The sequence below is a fragment of the Numida meleagris genome, chromosome 5 (genome assembly GCF_002078875.1).
Source record: "Numida meleagris isolate 19003 breed g44 Domestic line chromosome 5, NumMel1.0, whole genome shotgun sequence".
Classification (NCBI taxonomy): domain Eukaryota; kingdom Metazoa; phylum Chordata; class Aves; order Galliformes; family Numididae; genus Numida; species Numida meleagris.
In genome coordinates this window covers 12,828,380-12,844,220 of record NC_034413.1, presented here as the reverse complement: position 1 = coordinate 12,844,220, position 15,841 = coordinate 12,828,380, and the positions used below count along the sequence as shown (strand labels likewise).

Sequence of the window (15,841 nt, the reverse complement as noted above, 5' to 3'; positions counted from 1 at the left end):
CACATTCAACCAAAGCAATGATAATTCTCATTTTGCTTGTGTAGATTATTCCTGCTGAAAACATAGGATTTTCCCTTTTTCACCTCAGTGGTGCAACACCAGAAAGCTCTTCAATAAAAGTCAATAATACTACATCACTTCTATTTACAAAACGTATTTTGAGGTTCACTATTAATTACTGAATCATTAGAAACAAATTACAGACACTGGAATATATAAACCATTGATTCAGGGGCGCCGTATTCCTGCTGCACGATGACAATTCCAGGCACCAACCTCATCAGGAGACTTCACTGACTTTAAAGGAAAAGGAGAGTACCTAAATCTGCCTATAATTATAACTAAAATATACAGATTTGCTCATTTTACCAGGAGAAAACAACCACAAAACAACACTTTTTCTCAAGTGCTGAAGCACTGCATTTAGAGCGCAGAGAAACCAGTTATCCAAATTGGGTTTAGAATATGGGAATTCCTCATTGCTCTGGGGAAAAGAATTCTTTTTCTTTGATACCCACCTGCCCTGCCAGCAATCCTCTGAAACACCAAAAATACCATCATTTGAAAACACACCTAACTATTCATCACTTACATCTCATTTCATAGTACAAACTCACCTACATTTCAGCCTGTCCAGCAGAGCTGGACAGACTTTCTTCTGATAGAAAGAGATGGCAATTAGCTGCCATTTTTAGCCACTAGTTTCTTCTACTTCTGTGTTAGGTCTCAAAACATGGAGACCGCATCATCCATACTTAACTCTGCAGCTCAGGGTTTTCAACCTCCCCTTTCTCCCTGCAGACCTGTGTGTGTGCTCGGTAGGATCGTGTAAGACAAGGGCTGTGACTGATCGACCCTATTTCATTTGGTCATCCCACGGACAGCACTGCAAGTGAATCACAAACCCAGTACTGGGCGGCAGGAAGAAATTCTCTCGGGCCATCTTTTTATATAGAGAAATCTCTATAAAAGGGGCTATGGGAATGACGTCCTTGGTGTGTAAGACAGAAGTTTTCCTAGCAAAGTCCGCAGCTGGCAACAGCCAGGCAGAAAATCATTACCAATGGACTGCGCTGAACATCGGTCTTCAGGGACTCTGGTCATTTCTGCTGCAGTTAAGCTGCCTGCAAAACAGACACCCCCGTAAAAGTGCTGGATTAAAACAGCGGAGAGCTGTTGTGTTCTACAAGCCTGATGTGGTTTAATTTCTCATGTTTGTTTGCTCTGAAGTCCATCTCACAACAAGCTGTCTCAACAAAACATTTTAAAAAGCTTATACCTCCGGCTTTTGATTTGAGAAATTGTGAATTCCGGCAGCAGAGTAGGCAAGTGAAGTGCAAAGACAAGAGGGGCTACTCCTCCTAGCATGGGGCTGCACCAGGCTCTACCCCTCCCCTTGGCTCCTGCGCACCCTTCTTCCAACAGCCTCCAGCATCCTGTTACCTCTAAAACGTCTGACTGGGACATCAAATAAAAGCGGCAACACCTGAAAAACAAGTAATAGATCCTGTGTGCCTAAAAACAGATGGCTTTGGTGGGACAAAGCAACTCACCTTGCCTGGGTCCCAAGTGAATACAACCTCTGAGGTAGGAGGGAGTAAATAAAAGAGTCCATTGACCAACACTTGTAACTTGAAGACAAATTCTGAGCTTATGCTGTGGATCTGCTAAGAAAAACATTCTACGTGTTTGTATGTCTGAATTAGTGGACAGAAGTACAATGCGTTTTTAGGTCTGTGTGCCCTACTTCAGCCACATTCTGACCATAAAAACTTGAGATGTGGTCGGCGCCCTTGCCTGCTCAAGTTTCCCATCGAAAGGAGCGAGCCCACAGGTCGCCACAGCATGCCCAGGGGTCCCATGGTCTGTAAGCAGAGGACCAGAAAGACTGCAGACCACGAACACCCCAGCTCTGCAGGATCCCAAATCCTGCTATCCCTCCAGACCATCTGCAGCTAAGGGGAAGAAAAGAATTCCAAAATTTCAATTTGGAGATTCCTGAAAATCCACTGGGGAGCTCAGTGAAAAAGGTCTGTTATTAAAAAAAGCAACGACACAACAATGACATCAAGCATCTGTACCATTAAAACACTGGGGAGATACCAGTTACAAGCAGCAAGAGAATTCATTTGGCTTTCTAATAAACCCTGATGACTCAACCATTCTGTTCAGCTGCAGCTCATGACAAATCAGATTCTATTTCCTGCAGCATGCTATGGTCTCTTCTTCAATGGTTCCTTTTCCTGCCACAGCAGCAGACCTAACCTGAAGAAGTGACCACCGCCCCGCAAGCAGAGCATACTGCTATGTTAAACAGCCATCCAAATGCAACATTTGTGCCTATGCTTTTTATAAGCTTCACTTCCCAAAGCGGCAAAGAAGAATCAGCAGTGGTAGCCCATCACCATGGAGGAAAGCTTGGGTACAACGAAGGTGCAGGCTCCACGGCGCCTTGGCCAGCTCCAATTGGCCACTGGGAGTGGCAACTCATCTGCAAGAGCAGCCGAGGTGTTCTCCTGCACCAGTGTGCCTGAGCCAGTGAGCTGTGCTGGGAAACCCAGGGGACTGACTGCCTCAGGTTGGTACTAGCTCAAGGATCTACGTACCATGCTCCACTGCAGCCCATAATTATAAGAGCATTTCTCCAAATGGCTACATTTAACACAAAGCACATTTGTATGCCTGGCGAAGTAGAAGAGGACTAATATATGAAAGGACTTCAATCTAAGTAATGGTTTGCAACTATAGGAGGGTGCCATATTTCAACACAGATAAATAAGGCCTAGATAAATCTACTACTCTGCATATAAAACACAACAGCCATGGTATATCACAGTTGTAACCCACAGATGACAACCAAGGTTATTTTTGATTTTGATCAGTAGAGGGGACTAAGAATCCTTCTAAAGCACAAAAATAAGGATCAGCACAGTTCTCTGACGGTGGTGCAGGTATAGTGTTTCACAGCCCACAGTAATGGTCAGAACCCATAGCAGTGGTCAAAACCTAGTAATGATCAAGGCTTTTTTATTAAAAAAATCCCCATAATATCTTCTAATCATTGCAGAGGATTTGGTTAAGGTACTTTCCACAGTGTGGGTGAATTCTTGATGTAAGAAGACAACTTTTTTAAGAAAAAGAGAAGAACAGAATATCACGTGTGGCTGAAATGATCCCAGCAAGGTTTGGGACCTTCTGAACCTTCCAGACGTCCTCAACCTGGAGCTCTGACACGACCAAGAGATTAGGTCACCACTGAGCATCCCTCCCCAAGCTTCTCTCCAGAGCAAACGAAGGGACTTCCCTTGGAGAACTCAGTACCAAGGACCCACACTGGGCTTCCTCCCCTCCCTCCGTACTCATGGGGACTGCGGCTCCAACCCAGGCAGGTGGCTCCCACTGCCTACTGGCAGCTGCAGCATCCCACCCCTAGCTGCTTGCACAGCCGGCCGCCGTTAAGCCACTGATCTAGACAGAGCCACCTTAACAGGAATTTTGGATGGGTCTTAGTGAAGGGGAGGAAAAAAGAGGACATAATGTTTAATTATAAGAAATGATTGAAATAGGCACAGACATACCCCGGGTGCCTCTGCACTGCAGCAAGCTCTAAACTTGTTATCGTTAATGGTTTAAATTTCACTGTGCTAATCATTTCAGGACACAAGCCTTTCTTGATAATCTAATGAATTATTCCAACATCCTTCAGCAAAAAAAATCCTCCATGACAGCACTAATTACAAGACGTTTTCCCAGTGCTTATGTAAAATATGACAGAGCAGCAGCTTAGGGAATTGCAGAAAACTGCTTCTAATTTCCACTGAGAAACTGACAAACACCTCTCTTTCATCTCTCCCAGCTCTCAAGTAAGATTTAACTTTCTCATTTAGTTAATTACCGAGTGAGGATCATCATTTTCCCGGATCGGAGCGGCACAGAGCCTTTATCGTGTTAACTTGTGAACTTGATCGATGGCTGCTGCTAAAACTTAATAACTTCACCCCCTGGCAAATTGTAAGATAAATATAATAGGAGAAACTCTGACAGTAAAAACCTGCCAGAAATGAGCGCTGTGTTTATGTTTCTTTGCAGGCAGCAAAAAAACAACCGACAGCTTATTACTGGGTGCGTGTTACTTATATTTAAAAGACTCCAGGCAGTTAACTTCCTGCGTACTGTTCAAACTTCACTCACAAGATAAAAGACACTGGGGGGGAAAACGAGCAATGGGATGACGAAGAAAGGTACCACACAGGTGTACGGCCAGAACAGGGGGAGATGGTAACTTCGCAATGAAAGCAAAGCCACGCCGGTGTACATATCCCAGATGTTCCTCACAATTAACCCCATTAAAAAACCACAGCGGTGAAACCAGACATGAAACCTGTAGTTGCAGCAACAGCACAAAAAAACAAACAAAGCTCAGGAATTCTGCAGCACGTTGGAAGCTGTGTGGGAAAAGCAGAGGGATTAAAAAGTCCAAGTGTGGTGGAGAAACGTTTCGGGGTGATGCCTGTAAAGATGCTTGCAGCCCCAGAACACTGCACGGCTCCTCCAAAGCCACTCGTGTGGCCGTGAAGCTGCTCCTGCCCATGAGGAAATAGCACTCAGTGCAACCCCAATGGAGCAGTGTAACAAAAGCACTGAAATGGAGCTGAGAACCTCTGCCAGTCCTCCATCCTACGAGGCAGAGCCACTATTTCAGAGTCCCGTTGAAGGGGGCTGTTTGCATGCCCGAAGGCAGTAACAGCATAATTAACAGGACACAGGTTCAGTTTCTATGGCTGGCTTCTTCCTTTTTAGGCTCATAATTACCAAATGCTGCAGACCTGATTCCCAGACCGCCACAGCTAAGCAAAGAGGATGGAAGTCATTGTAGCTCCTTAATGCAACTTCCTATGGCAGAGCTGCCTTGTTTTAGGAACTGGGGCGGGGGTCTTCCCATAAGAAGCAGGACCTCTCCTGCCGCAGCACCTGGATGGCACAAGAAGGGCGGCCAGCTCCTCGCTTTTCTCCTTTGCAGAGCAAATCTGCTTTTCTGATGTTTGACTTGACAGAAAAGCTACAATCCTAGGTCATTTAACAACTCACTCCATTTACTTTTATTTTAAAAGCTCAGTTTAGAATCTACCCGTTTCTGTCTGCCTCCATCTCGCATAACAGACTCCGTGAGGTTAACCATGGGTTTAGAGCATATACGGACTGAGTCGCTCAGTACTGAATTAGTTTCCACGCTGCAAAGCTCACTGCAACATTCTGAAAAACGAACAGAACTCAGAAGCAGATGATCATCAATCACATCTGAGAGTCAGAAGAAAGCACCATGAAAGGAACCGCAGCATCATGACCGTATATTTTCGAGAGAAAATTCAAAATACATGCTCACACTGAAATCAGCAGCCCCCTGGATACTTAAGGACCTTACAGTTTTGCCAGTCCGTAGCTTTTAGCTGCTTGCCCACATGTGGTTTCTAATCACACTGCAGAAAAGAACTTTGATAAGAAAGGATTCATCTAGGTGAAAGATCGCTGGAATTACACTGGGCATAGCAGCCCAACCTGCCACACTTTCTGAAATCCTGGGGGGGGGCAATCGTTTTCAGAGGGACCATCCAAGTGCCTACGATGTGGCGTTAGCCTGGAGGGCACCTGGCTACGGATATGGCCTCAGACACAGAAGAAGGAGGAGGCTGCACTGTTTTAGGGCCAGAGAAAGCCGCAGACACCCAAGAAGGAACATGTTGGGTCTCTCTGGGGACTGACGAGGCAGAACTGAGCCATGGGCACTTGCACAGCGGCTGTACAAACTGCAATAACACCTTGCTAGAGAAGCTGCTCCCCTCCCACACTGCTACACAGTAAACAGCAACAGGGAGAGGAGATTAAAAAACTATTCTTTTAAGATAATAGTTAATGTTTCAGACAGACTAATAAAGTTTAATTGTCTGGAATCTCGTAGCTCCTATTGTAAACTTTCGTTTGATATAGGTCTCCCATCTAGATTTTAAGAGCTGGTAAAAACCTTCAAGATAAAATTTCTCTGATGCCAGCAACGGATGTGAATTGGGAGTCCCTCTCCTCCTCCTCCCTTATCTTCAAGTTGCCTTTGAAAATAACAAGCACTGATGAGAAATCTGCTTGCATCAGCACAGCACTAGCATATGTTATTTTCCCAAACTAAGATCCCTGACCGAATGCGTATCTAGACATATGGGGCAGGGAGGAGCAGCCACTGTCACTCTTAAAGTGATCATTTCAGAGCACATTTCATTAGGTATAAAATGATCATACGCCAATTTCAAAGCAGATCTTACAGCAGTAAGAAATCACTTTCACTGGAAGTCACCAAAAGAAATACTTTCTTCCTTGGAATGGTTACCAGAACCTATGTTGAACTGCTGGGACCATTACATGTTATTACTGTTAATGGAGGGAAGGAACATGCACATTATCACTTGGAGAACCAGTCTACTAAAGTCATCGGGTAATGGCCAGCAGCAGCAAAGGGCTCGTTTATGGCAGGGAAAGGCATAAGCTATGCTCTAAGCAGCAGTTTCATAGTTTTCTGGAACAGTTGCTTCTGTTTTAAAAACATCCAAGCATGATTTACTGCCTGAGCGAAGTTTTTCTTTACGGTTGATTTTCTTTTTGCTCCAAGTACTCCCTGAACTCAGAGAGAAAAGCAGCCAGGAACAGGCAGGTGGACTAAAGAGGTTCAAACCACGGCTGAACCCTGAAGACTACACCACTGGGAAGAACCCACAAGTAGAGGGAGAGAACAACCTGAAAGATAATACTGTCTGCAATCAGTAACGCTATTGAGATCTTCAAAACGCTATGATCCTCGATGTAAAGCTTTTATCATCAAGAACAAAAGCCCTCCAAAACAGTTCACCCAAGAGAACATAGCTCAAAGCAGTATTATTTTTCAAGAGCCTCCTTGGAGATGCACATTGCCATCACCAACAAAGAAGGCACAAAGGCACCCAACGACCAAGACACGCAACAAACAAAAATGCAGCAGTGATCTGAAGAATGGCAACTGTCACATAAATGCTTGGTCCCACTACAAACACACTCCCTAGATCTGCTGGCAGAGCTGGCTGCGTGAGTGCTGCCTCACCTATTTCAGTCAAAATAAGCTTGTTAGCAAAGACCTGCTATTTAAACTGTCTAAGCTAAAACATCTCATCTTAACTGAAAGCAGGGTTGCAGTTTTGCTGACAGATCCTGGAGGGCAGCAACCTGCAGCAGCCAGACAAAGGCTGTGTAGTGTTCTTTTCTACCAGCACAACTAGGTCTGGAAGAGGACATCTAATGAATTCACACTCATCGACACCAACACTCCTGCTATTGGCAGCCATCAAAGAGGCAGCTGGAAGAGGGAAAGTCCATGAAATAGAATTACATAACCATTTTAGTTTGAAGGGACCCTTAAAGGTCATCTAGTCCAACTCCCCTGCAACAAACAGGGACAAATACTTCTGCACAGTGTCAAAGCTGGCCAGTAAACACTTGGACAGATTTGTTGTATAGCCTCCTACAGTCTCTTCAAGATAATCATGCAATTTTCACCCAGTAGTAAGTATTGTCTTCTTGAGTCTAGCTATTATGTTAACCTTGCAGTCAAATGTTACCTTCCTGGCAAACTGGAGTGATTCCCAAGGAAGAGCACTAAGATGGCTATGGAAGCTGGATGTTTGGTCTGGAAAAGGCTGAGGGTATCTCAAGAGAAGTTACAGAGGAACGTGAGACGGACTCCGTTCAGAAGTGCATAATGAGAGGAAAAGTGGCAATAGGCACAAGTGGCAACAACCAAAACTCTGGGCTTTAAGAGAGAGAGAAACGTAAGTGGTCAAAGTCCTGAGCAAACCGAGCTGGATGTGAAGGCAATCCTCCTCTGAACAGGCAGTTGGATTGGAGACTTCCAGATGGTCATCACAGCTTAAAGTTTCCTCTGACTTTGTATCTCAAGCTGCTCCATTCTTTCACTGATACCCGCTAAGAGATCCATTATCTGAGCAACAGTCTCCAAAACTACAAGCTGAAGACATCCTCCACTGAAATCTATATTTTCACACCTTGCACTGCGCTGGGTTACGCCAGACAGGTGACCGTACGTACATGGGAGAAGGCAGGCATGAAATAGTACCCTCGGCAACACCAAGCAAACAGCTCTGACCAACAGCAATGTGTATTCAGTTTCAGAGCTGAGCAGACCGTCCCCATCAGCTGTACTCAAATCGCACAGCCCAGACACTGAGTCACAGACAGTGGCACTGGGGATTCCTTCGTGGCTCACTGCTTAGGTGCCAATAAGCTTCCAGAAAAACCCTCAGGTTAAAGGAGGGAGCAAGCCTTCCAGTAGTCCATTGCCTAGAATAGACTCAATTAAAGAGGAATTGTGGAAATGCATAAGCAATGTAAAAATCCCAGTAGAATGGGGGAGAACAGGACTGCGAGCCTCATCTGGTCCCTCACCATACTGCATTTCCCACACAATGTTCAGCCATTCACAAAGAGGTATGATTCCGCAGCTTCTTTTAAGGAGATTAGCAAGCAGTGGAAATAGTTTCAATCTACCTGCATTTCCCTTTCTACAACCACGGGCTTATTTTTCTTTTCATCTTTTCATCCCACTTCTGAGAATTACTTTCCTGTCATATCAAGAGTCGAACTGGTGTTGCACACACCATGTGAGAAATGTCTTCTATCCTCATGCCTTGATGCATCCGATTGTAAATTTATCTAAAAATCACAATTCTTAAACTTCTACTATGACAACTGGCTAAAAATCTAAAAAACACTTACATACTGACTGAAGTAGCTTTTCCTTCCAATATATAAACTAATTTTTTAAATATATTCTCCTTCAAATACGAATTTGTAAGAATTGTCCTCCTTTCTGAAAAGAAGTGTACAGGAATGTTAGACTTTACCACTGTATGTTATCTGTTAAACACCCCAGTGCTATCTCACACTTGTTTCCTGTACATTCAGGGAGTTCACGCAGCCTGTATTAAGCCTCGTGTTAGCATACTAGAAAACACACTATTTGCATCTTCTCAGCTTGAAAATACAAGGAAGAGTTAATTTGGGATCATGCCCAGAAAAAACACATGCAACTTTTTGACACAAAATAAAATAAAGAGAATTCAAGATGTGCCAGAGACCAAGCTAGACAGACACACCGCTCCTGTTCCCCGCATCAAGGGGTTAGAGCTCCCTCTAGCACTCTCAGAACAGAAGAGCCATGGATGCTGTGCTGTGACTGTATGATCTCACCGAAATCAACCTTGGGTAGTGCTGTCCATTATTTTTATTTGCTTTACTTTTTGCTGTCACATGAATAATTAAGAATACATCCACCAGTTTGTCTGAAACTCAGGAGAAACAAGTGTCAGAATAATTTCTCTCTATAAGTGATTAGAAATAGTCAGATTGCTGTAATTAACTGTTCTCTGTTTTAAAATGTAATTTAGGGCCAGTTGAAGGATCTTCATGTCAGCTGTACGTAGAATGTGAAACGTAGCAAGAAATTAAATGAAAAAGTTGCTGAAATTTTCAATTTTCACAACATAAGAAAGTCTTGCTACCTCGCCCTACCTTGCAGCTGACAAACATCCCAACATAGCTGACAGGTCGCCTACAGCTGTGAATTAGGTGTTTCTATTTCAGCATTAAATATTGAGCAACTCAGCTTAAGTGAAACTCAAAAGGTGTAACCCTGCTGAGTTCTGCACAATGCTGAAGACAGAGAAACATCTAATGACAGAAAGAGTGTCAGGCCTTTTTAATCACAGGTTATTATTTATTAATTCTTGATAAACTGAAAACTGAGAAAGGAAAATGGGAGCCAAGCCTTTTGAGTTTTATTCCTAACTCTCCCGCTGCCTTCTTGAGCTGCCGTAGGCAAGTCACTCCTCTTCATTTCACGAGTCTCTCTGTTAAATATATGTGTCCTAATACAAGTCACACAAAGACAAAGCAAGGCTGGATGCTGGTGAAGTCCAGGGAGGCCACAGCATGCAGGGTGCCTGGTGAAGCAAGCAGCGCCAAACAGAAGCACACCTCACTGCCCACATGCAAACATTCATCATCACAGAATCATTTGAGTTGGAAGGGATCCTTGAAGGCCGTCTGGTCCAACTCCTCTGCACTGAACAGGGACACCCACAGCTCCATCAGGTGCTCAGACCCTCCAGCCTGACCCTGGGTGTCTCCAGGGATGGGGCATCCAACACCTCTCTCAGCAACCTGTGCCAGTGCCTTACCGCTCTTATTGTAAAACAGTTCTTCCTTACACCCAGTCTAAATCTTTCCTCTTTTACTTTGAAACCATTTCCCCTTGTCCTGTCACAACAGATCCTGCTAAACAGTCTGTCCCCTTCTTTCTTACAGCCCCCTTTAGATACTGAAAGGCTGCTATTGGGTCTCCCCAGAGCCTTCTCTTCTCCAGCGCTGGCAAACACATTTGACTCTTAAAAAATAAAGACTAGTTAGCAGGGTCTAGACATCATCAATTAGGAAAAAATGCAGCCAGACTAATCATTTTGGTGGCCTTTCAAAGCAAGATCAAAATTTGTGTACGTCAAGAAAACACTTTACCTTAAGTTTTCTCAAGGTGAGCCACAGCACCCAGCTACCCAACTTAAAATCAATGCAAACGTGGAAACAAATCCTCTCCCTGCACACAAGTGCCCTACAGTGGGCACACTTTAGTTCCATTACTTACCACAGCAATTTCAGTATTTAACCACCAGGGGACTTCTGAACATTGCTCGGTTTTAGAAGTTTGCAATTTTAATATTAGTATGTGACCGAGACGAAGAAACACAATAGGATGTTAGGCTATCCCACTTACATTTCCACTTCTCTGACAAGTCCAGTACGAAAGACTAGAAGTAACCAGAGCCGAGGAGATGACAGAAGCACCTGACAAAAACTACGCAAACCTCCTGGCATAACCTGCCCATGTCCCTCAGCCCCAGCGGACAGCTGTCCTTGCCATTCCGGGCCGAACTCTCTGTACTGCTCTGCTGCTGCACCCAGATCCTGACACCCAGACCTTCTCTCTCGTGGTACAGATGGCATCCAACACTGTTTCTTTTATCCCCTTAACAGGACTCGGAGAAAAGTACTGTCAACTTCTGCTCTCTCCGCACACCTCTCTGATGCGGTAGGAAAGGATGACAGCAGTCATCTGACCTGCCCAACGCCAGTGGAAGGGCATGCAGTGGGACAGCAGGACTGCCCTGCTGCAGCCCAGTCAACGATGTGCGTGAGCAGTACTCAGCTGCACACCTGCGCTGCCTAGATCTGTGGGTGCCATGGGAGACTCACGCCTTGAATTGCAGAGTAGAAGTTCTGTGTGTGCCAAACTTGGCAGAAGGACGTTGCTAAGAGTGGAGGTCACCTGGGACTAACAAATTCAATGCTGACCTGCTCTGAGCTGAAGTCGGACCTCCCGAAGTCTCTTCCAGCCTAAGCCATGCTGTGATTCTCACCTGACATTCCTCAAGTCAAAGCTGACCTACACATCCCAGCCCTTTGGAAAAATCTGTTTAGGTTTTGGCCAAAACCAAAGTAGAATTGTCTCATGTTGATGTATTTCATTTATTATACACAAAATCTAAAATTCTGTTTAAAAGACGCCTCACAGAGAATTACTTTTTAAAGCTTTCCAGCTCTGGGCTTCACAAGCCTTTGCTTTTCAATTATTCATTCTTTGCAATAATCAAATACCAGACTCTTCCAAAGGGCACTGCAGATCTGCATGCTCTTCTGGCTTTGCAAGTTGAGAGCATGCAGTATCCAAGATACCGCCCAGCTTGAGATATCCTGCTTGGACAGCTGATCTCAACCTTCCATTCTGTCCATCCAACTACTTAAATTTTGTCAAAACCTACTGATTCTGTTACAACACGTATTGTCTCTGAACTGCAGCTGATTATATTCCAGACATATCTTCACTTAAGACCTGAACCAACTACAAAATTCAGGTCATAAGCAAAAAGATAATGGACTGTGATGCCCAGTCATCTTCAGAGTCTTCTAACACTTGCACTGCAACCTGCCTACGAACTGAGATTACAAATTACGAGCAAGCACAGGACTGGCAAATCTAAACTAACATGGCAGGAGAACAACCTGATTCAACAGAATCACACAAGTTTGTAAAATCCAGAGACTTAAAAGAAAACGATACATGCACATAACTGGCATTAATTAAGCAACATTTTTACTACTTACCATCAAAGACTTGTAAGGAAGGCTTATTTGACAGAAACAGGGCTTTTTTTTTGGCTGAGAAATTACCATTCTTACTTAATTAACAATCTAATTTCTTCATAGCTTAGCTGTTAAGTTTTTTCACTTTTATTTTCACCTAAATGGATGTTATATAGGGGAACTTTATCTAAACACAAAAGCAATTGACAGAAGTGGGTCAGAAAAGACAATGCTGAACTATTCTAATAATCACACGTTTTAATTTAGTTTGCTGTCACTGTTGCAAGGGTTTTGTTTTGTGTTATGAAGCAAGAGGAGGTACAGATAGGAGAAGAAAGTTAAACCGGAACCCACGCACACAACTAGGGCAGACCTATCATGTTTCAGAAATTCAGGGCACACTTCTATCATGAAAGCAGGTTTGCCTCTTGCACATAGACCCCAGATAGCCTGGCTGCACAGAGCACCCTTTCCATTCTCTAACTTCAAACTATTTTCTGAGCTGAGCATGTATGGACTACTCGCCTGTCAAGATTCATTACTACTGTAAAGCAAGTAATTGCAGCTACTTGGAACACTACTTTCAGGTCTGTGAGAGCAATTATCTGGTTGCTCATTTTTAATTTTCCTCAATAAGGTTCAGCAATCTGCACAGTGAGTACTGCTGTCTGTTCCCAAGCTGCAGCCTCAGCTAAGCCCGTCAGTCACATGCAACAAGGGACTGCCTGCCCTGCTGAAGTTATCTTGGATATGAGTTTCCACAGGCAGGCTAATTTGAATCTATTTTTGTAAATTATAGATTGTGTTAAATATACATGAAGGAAAATATGGAACAGTTTGTTTTACTGCACAACATGAGTTATTTCACAATCTAGGTTCCCTTTGAGAAAACTCTCAATTTTAAAATTTACCAATTAGTGGCACTGACTATTGGTGAGATCTCACCCAGGCACAGAGTATTTGCTGAATGCTGCAAAGGGCAGAACAGTGCTGCAGGAGAATGAAGGGACTGGAACAGCAGACAATAACAAGGAGAAGCATGGAGTCACTTGCCCAAGTTTCCTTTAAGAAGAACTGAAGGTTGTGTCACTGCTTTAATACAATAGTGAAACTATAAATTCACATCAGCCAGAATTAGATCTTTGCATGTGTGTGAAAGTGAGTGTTAATTGCTGCAGTAAAGTTTAGGACAATTATTAGAGTGTTAGGAAGAGAGCATGATGCTCAAACATCTTCATCACCACTTTTCTCTCCTTTTTAAACAAAGCCAATCCTATTCCAGTCATCCTAATAAAATAAATACAAAGAGGGTGTGATTCCTTCCTATAAACATATGGGGATAAACATCAAAAAGGGAAGGGATTACTAAAACTGAAGGAATGAAGAAGCACAAGAACCAAAGCTACAACCTCACTATGAGCAAGCCAGCTTGGAAACTTGGAGAGGATTTCCAGTTTTCAAAACTATTGGGCTGTGGAATGATCTTCTGGTGGAAAAGAATGGGAAAAAAAAGTCCAACCTTTAACTGGTTGTAAAGTAAAGCTCGGTGAGTTCACCAAAGGAACAGCACAGTACTTGCAAGAGCAGGGAGCTGGAACCAGAGAAATCCCAGCAGCTAGAAACCAGGAAACGTCCCGTAATGCAGGAGGTCATTCACCACCTTATAGCTCACACATCATCTGAGACAGCACAGATGCAAACTTGTTGACTAGTAACTGAGCAAATTGACCTTCAATGAGTAGAGAACATAGATGAGACTGTGGACTCCACTCTATTAAATATACAAAGGTATATTGATTCCTCTATCACGGATGATGGGCCACTGCGTCAGCCAGAAAAACAGCTGTCAATTTTCAATCTGAGCTTGAGCATACCTGAGATTTATGAAATGTCCAACCTACACCCTTCCCACTAGGTGCTGAACTGCTGAGTTCCACATGATGCACAGGAAAACTATTGTGGTATGTTTTTATCCATCTGTTTCAGCCCCAGGAGATTCACAGATAACCTCAGAGTGCCCCAAGGCAATATCCACTGTGTCTGAAGTTGGTTCGACAGGGTACCCCTCCTAGTCTCTGATGTGTTTACAACAAATGTATTACACAGGAACAGAGAAGGTCTCTTTTCATACTTCCACTGTCTCCAGGTGAACTCCCACAGGATGTGGGGCAAACCCTTAAGCTGCTTGTTCATGTAATGTTTGGATGTTAGATGATGATGGGATCTGGCAGGCTGTAAAGCAAGTGACCTCAGAGTCCCTGATATATATGCACTTTTGCTAGAGTGTTAGGGAGAAGATACCTTCAACTCACTCACCACTGACTGGGAAGATCAGGCTGTGACCTGCTGGGCAGTGAGCTGCAGTGACTATGAACTCACTGTCTCAAGGGATAATTGTCTTTTGTCTCTATAATTAGAAGAAAAAGATACATTTCAACTTTGCTGCTGTCTTCTGCTAGCTTCTGCCTTTAGCTGATCAGCTATCTGGGTACAGGTTGCAATGGATATCTGTCATACACTCCAACACTTTCACACATTTCATGAATACTATCAGAACCACAAAGAGCAAAAACTCAGACGGATACTAGCTGGAGACCAGCATGACTCCTAATCAGTTCTTATGACTAGCAGGATCAAAACCTGTCCTGCCAGTTGATGGTGGTCTGCTGCAAGAAACTGAATGACAGGCAAGCGTCTGACCTCCACACTAGTTACATTGAGCCACTTCAGCTCCAAGATGAGAAGAAGAGTTCTTATCAGGAGACTCTGAAGGTAAATGTGACTCCAGTGGAGGACAGATCTGAAGCCTGATCATCTAGTCTTTTTCATTAGCAGGGATTCTAATCGTTCTTACTTGATCCAAAGAAGTTACTGTGATGACAAATGGTCAGAAAGTAAGGTGAAGATAATTACATATTTGGAAGTAAACTGAAGGTAAGACATCAAGTTCTCCACTCTCCAATACCTTATTCTATTAAGCATTATTGTAGGAGATAAGACTGCAGACTCAACAGTGCTGCTCTCATTTCCTGACTGACAACTTATCTACGCAACCTGAAAGTTCACACATCTCCATCCCCACCTTCATGGGAACTACAAGACATGTTTTAGGGATTAGTACTTCAAGACATGTATTGATTTCATTACTGCAGATAAGGTTTTATAATCTCGCTAAAGAGAAATGATATTCTGTACTAGTTTATAAATAACTATTTGCCTATTAAAAACTTAATAGTTAAGCTCACAAAATGATTTGTCTTTAAATGAATGTTCTCCTTGTATTTTTACATTATTCATAAAAAGTTTAAGGTACTCACATTTCACAGATCAGATACGACGTTGCACTACTTGAGAAACAACGCCAGCATGAATCACATGCTGCCTCACACTGTATATATGGAAATGGAGACAGGTAAAATCACTTTGTGTCTTTTGAACTTTGAAGCGCTTTGCGTATGATAAGATACTACTGTGAATTTTTAGTGAGGAATGGTAATATTGCCTATATGGCCAGAAAAACAAATAAAACCTTTAGATATATGAGGCTTGCTATTACTTTTTCAAACATAAACAAAATCTGCTAAGAAACAGGGTCTGAAAATTGTGACCCAGT

The 15,841-nt window shown here is 43.3% G+C and overlaps 1 protein-coding gene across 8 annotated transcripts in view; it reads right to left on the bottom strand.

The window, feature by feature from the left end:
* The window catches only part of BTRC (beta-transducin repeat containing E3 ubiquitin protein ligase), a 108,911-nt gene that overhangs the window by 24,322 nt on the left and 68,748 nt on the right, over window positions 1–15,841 (bottom strand). The gene's annotated exons all lie outside the window — the stretch shown is intronic.